Below are 9,712 nucleotides of genomic sequence, written 5' to 3'. Positions count from 1 at the left end.
CAAAAAAAACAGTGTTTGATTTTTTTTTTTTTTTGTGTGAATTGAGGAGCTTCAGGCATCTAGTAGCAGTACAGTCTGTGATCTTACATGAGATGTTTATATAGTAACATAGTTTATAAAGCCGAAAAAATACATCTGTCCATCCAGTTCAGCCTGTTATCCTGCAAGTTGATCCAGAGGAAGGCAAAAAAAACCTGTGAGGTAGAAGCCAATTTTCCCCACTTAAGGGGAATAAAAATTCCTTCCCGACTCCAATCAGGCAATCAGAATAACTCCCTGGATCAACGACCCCTCTCTAGTAGCTATAGCCTGTAATATTATTACGCTCCAGAAATACATCCAGGCCCCTCTTGAATTCCTTTAGTGAACTCACCATCACCACCTCCTCAGGCAGAGAGTTCCATAGTCTCACTGCTCTTACCGTAAAGAATCCTCTTCTATGTTTGTGTACAAACCTTCTTTCCTCCAGACGCAGAGGATGTCCCCTCGTCACAGTCACAGTCCTGGGGATAAATAGATGATGGGATAGATCTCTGTACTGACCCCTGATACATTTATACATATTAATTAGATCTCCCCTCAGTCGTCTTTATTCTAAAGTGAATAACCCTAATTTTGATAATCTTTCAGGGTACTGTAGTTGCCCCATTCCAGATATTACTTTAGTTGCCCTCCTCTGAACCCTCTCCAGCTCTGCTATGTCTGCTTTGTTCACAGGAGCCCATAACGGTACACAGTACTCCATGTGTGGTCTGACTAGCGATTTGTAAAGTGGTAGGACTATGTTCTTATCACGGGCATCTATGCCCCTTTTTGATGCAACCCATTATCTTATTGGCCTTGGCAGCAGCTGTCTGACACTGGTTTTTGCAGCTTAGTTTGCTGTTTATTAAAATTCCTAGATCCTTTTCCATGTCAGTGTTACCGAGTGTTTTACCATTTAATAAGTACGGGTGACTTGCATTATTCCTTCCCATGTGCATAACTTTACATTTGTCAGTGTTAAACCTCATCTGCCACTTATCTGCCCAAGCCTCCAATCTATCCAGATCGCTCTGTAGTAGTATACTGTCCTCTTCAGTGTAAGTTGCTTTACACAGTTTAGTGTCATCTGCAAAAAATGATACTTTACTATGCAAGCCTTCTACAAGATCATTAATAAATATATTGAAGAGAATAGGGCCCAATACTGACCCCTGAGGTACCCCACTAGTGACAGTGACCCAATCTGAGTGTGTACCGCTAATAACCACCCTCTGTTTTCTATCATTGAGCCAGTTACTTACCCACATACAGAGGTTTTCTCCCAGTCCGAGCATTCTCATTTGATATACTAACCTTTTATGTGGTACAGTGTCAAATGCTTTGGAGAAGTCCAGATACACGACATCCATTGATTCGCTGCTGTCAAGTCTAGAACTTACCTCCTCATAGAAACTGATTAAATTAGTTTGGCATGACCGATCCCTCACTAAGCCATGCTGATATGGCGTTATTTGCTTATTTCCGTTGAGATGCTCTAAGATAGCATCTCTCAGAAAACCTTTAAACAGTTTACCCACAACAGATGTTAAACTTACCGCCCTATAGTTTCCAGGCTGTTTTTGGACCCTTTTTGAATATTGGCACCACATTTGATATGCGCCAATCCTGTGGGACATTCCCTGTCAGTATAGAGTCCTGCAAATATCAGAAATAAGGGTCTGGCTATGACATTACTTAATTCCCTTAGGATATGGGGGTGTATGTCATCCGGTCCTGGCGATTTGTCTATTTTACTCTTTTTAAGTCGCTGTTGTACTTCTTCCTGGGTCAGACAGGACACTTTTAATGGGGAATTTATTTTTACATTCTGCATGTCATCTGACAGTTTATTTTCCTCAGTGAATACATTGGAGAAAAAAATATTTAACAGCTTTGCTTTCTCCTCAGTCGCTCTCTGCGACTCCCTCCTCATTACTCTTTAAAGGGCCGACACCTTCAGATTTATACTTTTTACCATTTATATAATTGAAGAACATTTTAGGGTTAGTTTTGCTCTTTTTGGCAATTAATCTCTCGGTCTCTAGTTTGGCTGCTTTTATATGTTTTTTACATATTTTATTTTTTTCCTTATAGTTTTTCAGTGCTTCCGTCGCTACCCTCCTGTTTTAGTGATTTATATGCTTTCTTTTTGTCATTTATTGCTTTCTTTACAGCTCAATTTTTCCACATTGGTTTCTTCTTGTTCCTTAACTTTTTATTCCCATACAGTATGTACCTCTCACAATGAGATTTTAGGATGCTTTTAAAGATATCCCATTTTGTGGCTGTATTTTTATTTTTGAGGACTTTGTCCCAGATAGTTAGGCCTATGGCCTCTCTTAGTTGGCTAAATTCAGCTTTTTTGAAGTTTGGTATTTTTGTTCCTCCCTGTAGAAACACTCTTTTGAATGATAATTGGAAGGTTATTACTTTATGGTCACTATTTCCCAGGTGTCCCCCAACCTGCACGTCTGTTGTTCTGTCCGGCCTATTGGTTAATACTAAGTCCAGTATGGCCGTCCCTCTAGTCGGGTCCTAAACCAGTTGGGAGAGGTAATTGTCTTTGGTTATACCCAAGAACCTGTTTCCCTTATGAGATATACAAGTTTCAGTTTCCCAGTCTATATCTGGGTAGTTGAAGTCCCCCATAATAACCACCTTATTATGATTTGCCACCTCATCTATCTCGGTTAGTAGTAGATTTTCTGTGGACTCTGGTATATTAGGTGGTTTGTAATAAACTCCTATTAGTAATTTATTATTGATTTTGCCTCCATGTATTTCAACCCATAGTGAAGATTAGGATCATCCGGAATGTGGCCAATGGATAGTACAGTACAAACAATCAGATCTACATTGCAAGCTAAACTGGTAGATCAGGGACATACATAAAAAAAAACTCTGAAATGCATAGGGATAGTGAGAGATTAAGCCTAGCACATGTGCTGAGGGTGCTAACGCCAGGCTGGGATCACGTGCCCCATGTACGGCATGTGATCCCGGAAGTGGCTGCCTTGTGGGATCGCAGAGCAACCCGGATATCCCCTTTCATCTTGTGATTGCACTTAGGGTCTCTTTAAAGAGAAGTTTTTTCATCGCAGTAGCCCAAGAATAGGAGATGTCATCTCGCTCAATTTTTTTTTACTGATCCGCCCTCTGTTGCGTCACTGTGCCCCCCATTCTGTTTTGGCGCCCTGTATGCTAATCAGTAGCATGGGGACAGGGCGGAGGAGTCACAGTCAGGGAGGAGGTGAGCTGTTTTTTGTCCCTGGCTGTGACGTTCTCCGCTGCGATTAGACCGCGCTACAGCGAGGGAGAAGGAGACGCTTTACTCAGTTCAAGACACCTAACCCCACCATTGACATTACTATGGAAAATCCACTTTCACTGGTGTACCTTGCCGGAAAAGCCATACTCTATTACAGCTGGATTCACACACATATTTTGTGGCTTTTTCTTGCCCTTTCGCTGTTTTAGTGGCTTTTTTTGCACTTGTGTTTTCAGTGTTTTTCTATGGGAAATTTAGAATAGCTGATCATACATGTCTTTTTTGCTTGATTTTTTTGGTTTATGTCTGGTGTTTTTTTTTTTTTTTTTTTAAATGTGGAAGCTATTGGCTTTAAAAAAAAGCCACTAGAAAACTCAGGTATGTCAAAAACCACAAGCAGTTTTTATGGCACTTTTTATTGGCCAAAGGATGCGAAATCTAATTTGTGTGTATGAGCCGTACGGATTACTGCTTTTTGCAGAAAGTACCTTACATATTATCTTATATATGTCCACACGTGGCAGATGTGCTGTGGGTTTTCTGCAATGGAAATTCCGCTCTGTATCTGCTGGAATTCCGCAGCAGCAAAATGTTGTTGCAGAATTTACTGCAGAAATGCTGCTGATTTACTACAGATTATACCTTCTGAATGACAAAGGATGAAATCTGCGGCAGCAATCAACAGCATAAGGCTTCTTTCACACTAGCGTTAATATTTTCCGGTATTGAGATCGCGTATGTTTTGTCTCTATTTATTGTCCATAGGGTGTAAGGGATCGCTCTCTCTCAGGGGGTCGCAATCACAGACTTATCCTCTGCAGCACAAATCCATTGCAATGGGAACCAAGATGCCAGTTATACTGCTCAGGACCCCTGAGACAAGTGAATGGCTGCTGCGGTTGTGTGTTGGACAAAGACTGGACTACTAGGCAGATTTGTGATTTAAGAGCCTAGGGAAGCTGGTTGACAATCCCTGTGGGAAGCATAATAGCGATAATCTTCTGTGCATTTATACTTATAGGGTTATCTAATTTCAGAAGAAAACACCTTTCCAATGCCCTGATGATCCAGCGGCGGTCCAGCCTTTGTCCAACACACAACCGCTGCAGCCAATCACTTGTCTCAGGGGTCCTGTGCCGTATAACTGGCATCTTGGTTTCCATTGCAGTGGATTTGTGGTGCATCAGCAGGGGATTAGAGAAGTATAAGGGTGCACTGGCCATAGACCCTACAGGGAAATTTCCCTGTGGGCCGATGCTCAGAGGACCACCTAAAACCTTCAAAAGCCTGGTACAAAAAGATCTGATGCTCTCAGCATTAATTAATTTAGGCAGTGTTTTTTGCTGCATTGTAGTATCTGGGGCCACTTTAAGTTCCCAGTCCGCCCCTGGAGAAGTAAATGGTGCTTCTACTGATGATTTGTGGACGGTAGTGAGAATAAAGGTCTAGAAGATTTAAAGGTCTACTAGAACGTGCTGGTTTGACAACTATTGAAGATGATCAGCATTAGGTACACCTTCAATGGTGCCAAAGTCCAAGTGTGAGCCTAAAGGCTCGGATGATTCCATCCATCAATCAGTGTCTATTACTCAGCCGAGTCCGCCCAGCAGATAACATGTTTCTGTTGTGATAGCGGGGTTAGATGGCTGTGACCCAGTCATTGTCAGTAGCGGAGACTCTTGAAGAATGGGGACCAGTCTAGTAGCTACTTGCTTGCTGTCAATTTAGCAGATAAACTCAACTGTAACCCCCATGACATATGGTTCTTGTGAGTGTGTGCCTCCATTCTACTCTTTGCATCTACTGCTTTTCTGCATTAGTGGGGACTCCCCATCCTGCTGACCTCCAGATGGTGCAGGATCCATGCGTGTTGCATAAATTCAGATGGCACTGGCAGTCAGTATTCAGATGATGTTGGTAGTAAAGATCAAAAGCACCCAGAACCTCTGTTGATCAGCTGTTTGAGAAGGAATCGGTGCTCCTGTAAGTGCCGCGGCTTTTCTGTATAGTACGCTTGATATCGCACTCACCTCCTTTACTTCAATAGAACAGAGCTGCGCCTAGGCCATGTGACCGATTAACGTGAAAAATGGGGGGGCAAGAACATTGTACCTTTTTGTATAGTACGCTTGGTATCGCACTCGCCTCATTCATTTTAATAGAACTGAGCTGCGCCTCGGCCATGTGACCGATTAACGTGAAAAATGGGGGGGGGGGGGGTGGCAAGAACATTGTACCTTTTTGTGGGGAATAACAATATAGTGGCTTTTTGCTATAATGTGAATTTTCTGATATATGGTGCTATTATACATACCTTTCATTATTGCGACTTATGCTGCCATTTTAATGCTCTTAAGCTACTTTCACACTAGCGTTAATACTTTCCGTTATTGAGATCCGTCATAGGGAAGAAAATAAAAACGCTCCCATTTTGTCCCCATTCATTGTCAATGGGGACAAAACGGAACTGAACAGAACAGAAGGCTCCAAAATGCATTCTGTACCGTTCTCGTACCGGAGAGCAAACTGCAGACGGTTTGCTTTCCGTCCTGGGGTGCGGAGCAAGACGTGTCCGTCATGATCCATAATGCAAGTCAATGTGGACTGATCCGTTTTCTCTGACACAATAGAAAACGGATCCGTCCTCCATTGACTTTCACTGGAGTTCATGACGGATCCGTCTTGGCAATGTTAAAGATAATACAACCAGATCTGTTCATAACGGATGCAGATGGTTGTATTATGATCCCTGCCGGATCCAGCAAAAACGCTAGTGTGAAAGTAGCCTTACAGTAGGGGGACATCTTATTTTGGTATAGGGCCCTGGGGGCAAACGTTCAGCTTGGGGCCCCCCTTCCTTAGGGGTAGGGGAGCAGATAGCTTTCGTGCTGCCTGAGGCAAAAATTGAAACTAATCCCTTCCCACCAGCCAGAGGTGTAACTTGACCAGCATGCACTTTCTATAATACCAGTGTCTTCTAATGCAGCACAAGGGTCTTTGGGCCCCCTCAGGCTCCTGGGCCCGGTAGTGACTGCTACTTCTGCACCCCCTGGTTACACCCCTGTAAGTGATGCTATTTACACCACCAATCTTCAGCACAATTTAGGGCATGTCCTATTTTGGCCAGTGTTTCTTAGAACACAAACCTGGAGACCATTGGAGAAAATGCTCCTACATGGACATACCGACCTCACAGCTTCTCTGTTCTTTGATGATCACCTTGTACTGCTGGAGAAAGCCTCAGTCAATGTATTATTACATGTTGGTCATTCAGATGGATGGCCATCTTTGTAAAGCATGGATGTTCCAGGTCTACCAGAGTATGGGCATCCCCTCTATGATATCTATAGGCTGAGACAACTAATTTCAGAGTTTATAGTATTCTATAGATTTGTTTTTTCACAATAGATCATTTTTACAAATTTCCTCTAAAAAAAGTGAATGGCATGCACACAAACTCAAACTATTAGTTAGAATTTTGTACATGCTCTTCAGTTTCATCCATAACGGAGAATCGATGGGCTTCATAGACCGACTGCAATATATTGTAGTATAGGGGTGGATACGATACAGTGCACAGTAACTTCATACAGTCGCAGTCCCTGATTTGTAAGCATAGACATACAGGGTAAATTACAGACTCACATTGCTTGTGGTGAATAGCCGCATTATTACTTGGGTTGGTGACCTCAATGTCCGTTAGATGCCCTCTTTGCATTTATGTTGTCTATCCAATTAACATAACTAACAGATAACGCATGCCATTTCCTGCACACATGTAAGCTACAGGAATGAAGAGATGTTCCTATTGTGTGCCATAGACGTTCCATCAGAGTCGGGCTGGTCCACAGGATCTTCTGGTGGGTTCAGTGATTAATGGTGACATCCCTTCTATGGCGACTTTCACATCGGCTTTTTATTCAGGTTTTGAGATCTGGCACAGGATCTCAAAACCTAAATAAAATGCTTCCATTTCATTTAATACATCCGGATGCATCTGTCTCGTCCGGATCTGGTTGTATTAAATGGAAACTGAAGAAACCGGTAAAATTGGTAACGAAAAAAATGGATCCAGCACCATTGACTTACATTGATTTTCATGCTGGGTCCGGTTTGTTCTGTTTCGCAAACCGGACACAAAACCGCAACTTGCAGTGATTTTGTGTCACGTCACAAAACGGAACTGATGCATCCTGATCAGTTTTGTCACCATTGACAATGAATGGGGACAAAACTGAACCGTTTTGGCCCAGTTTTAAGATCCTGTGCCGGATCTCAAAACCGGAAAGCTTAAATGCTCATGTGAAAGTAGCCTATGTGCAATAAAATCAGCAGAAATGGAGCATCGTTTCCCCTGGTGGACCCAAATAGCTTCAGTCCAGCACTGACCACAGAAGCTTTCTGTGGTGGAAGCAAAGGGTCTACTGCGGCAGAAAGCAACGCCTCATTCTAACCATAGTATATATTATAGTATCTTGTACCTATGGCCGCCTTTCCCTTGTTGTGCTTTTAGCATTTTTTGTGATAAGTGTTCCTGAAGGTTGGTTTCCTTTGCTTTGTTTTCCAGTGTCTGGACTATTCTTAGATTGGAGTATCAGGAGGCTGTATTACGGTATTTCACACCAGCCATATTTTGTGCATGTTTACTATTTAGTGTTTCAATGCAAAGTGATTGATGCCGTAGCCATACACTTTATAACATGATATTGTATAATAATATAAAGATTCAAACGAGATAGTATCATGCTTGCGTTTTTTTTACCCTATGGGTTCTCTGGTTTCTGCAAATTCTCCTAAAACATAATTTACAAAAAGTGTTGTCTTGCTTAAAGGGAACCTGTCATTAACTTTTCTCACTGAGGGCAGCATAAGTTAGTGACAGAAATGCTGATTTCAGCCATGTGTCACTCATGAGCTAAAAGTAAGTGGTTTCTGAGAACCAGCATCATAATCATTGCAGCCCAGGCCTGGAAAAGAGTCAAATCTACCTGAGAAGAGTCCTGGTTATTCATAATCTCCTGCTCTCCTCAACCATCTGCTGATGGTTGGCAGTTCTCTCCTAGAGAGAAAGGGAGAAAACTAGGTACAAGACTGTCCGTCATCAGATGGTCGGGGAGAGCAAGAATTCATGAATAACCAGGACTCTTCTCAGGTGGCCGGGACTCTTTTCCAGGACCAGTCTGGAATGATTGGGATGTTGGTTCTTGACAACCACTTACTTTTAAATGATAAATGATGGACCGCTGAAATCAACTCACCTGTCTCTACTTTATGCTGCCGTTAGTATGGGCAGCATAAAGTTGATGACAAGTTCCCTTTAACATTTGTGAAACTGAAGTAAATGTGATCAAAGTCGAGACTAGGGATGAGCGAATTTCATAGTTTGAAATTCGTTTTCGGTTCGTGTTGTGGTATTTACTGAATTGCGTTATGGATTCCTTTACCACGGACCATAACACAATTCCATGACGGAATGCCTTTAGTGGCATTCCGTTATTCATTCCGTCATAATAGAAGTCTACGGCCTGCATAACGGATCCGTCCGGTTTCTGTCATGCTGGAGTCGTCTCCTGCATAACGTAAGACCCCAATGAAAGCTTCACAATAACATGTCAGAATTGTATTGAACATTGCACCTTATACAATCTGCGTGCCATCTCACCGGTTAGGCTGCTCTCAGAGGGGCGATCTTGCTGTGTGAGTGTAGAACGGGCAGCACCTAGACTGATCACTGACCCCATTACATTCAATTCCGCACAGATCATTGGTCTATTCAGAGCAAATTGCGGCGTGTTCTGTGTTTGTCCAATTTTCCTGCAACATCACTCATTCAAATGATTGGGTCTCGATAAAAATGGGGGACACACACTCCACCCATGTGCAGTACATTTAAAAACTTGTCCGTGTTTCTGTCCAGAACTTAAGACGTGTTTCCTATTGCTTGTCTGCCAGGGACCTTCGATGAAGTTGATCCAGGTGTGAATGACAGTGACCGTGGACGTAACCACCAGGGTAGCAGGTGTAGCGCTTGCTGTGGAGCCCATCTCCACTCAGACGTATGTACAGTTATGTATATGGACAATGGAAAAGTGCATTACTTTTTGCATTATTTGTTTGTTATGACATCACTGATTAATTGCTGTATATCTCCATGCATATTTTCATACTATCGTGATGTCACTGTGAGCCTGATTGCTGTACAGTGACATCACTGGGCACATTATTCCTATGCTGTAACTTCACCATGCACATTATCCTACACTGTGTACCTTTCAGAAAACCAACATAATCATACGCTTCTCATATTCGCACTGCCAAAGGTGGTCATGATGGCGTGGGGCCCCATTCCACGTTTTGCTATGGGGCTCCATGGGTCCTTATTACGCTCCTGAGAGTGCCCCCCTCCTCTGTGAGTGAATG

The sequence above is a fragment of the Bufo gargarizans genome, chromosome 3 (assembly GCF_014858855.1).
Source record: "Bufo gargarizans isolate SCDJY-AF-19 chromosome 3, ASM1485885v1, whole genome shotgun sequence".
NCBI lineage: Eukaryota > Metazoa > Chordata > Amphibia > Anura > Bufonidae > Bufo > Bufo gargarizans.
The sequence above is the reverse complement of the archived record's forward strand: the minus strand, read 5'-3'. Positions refer to the sequence as shown.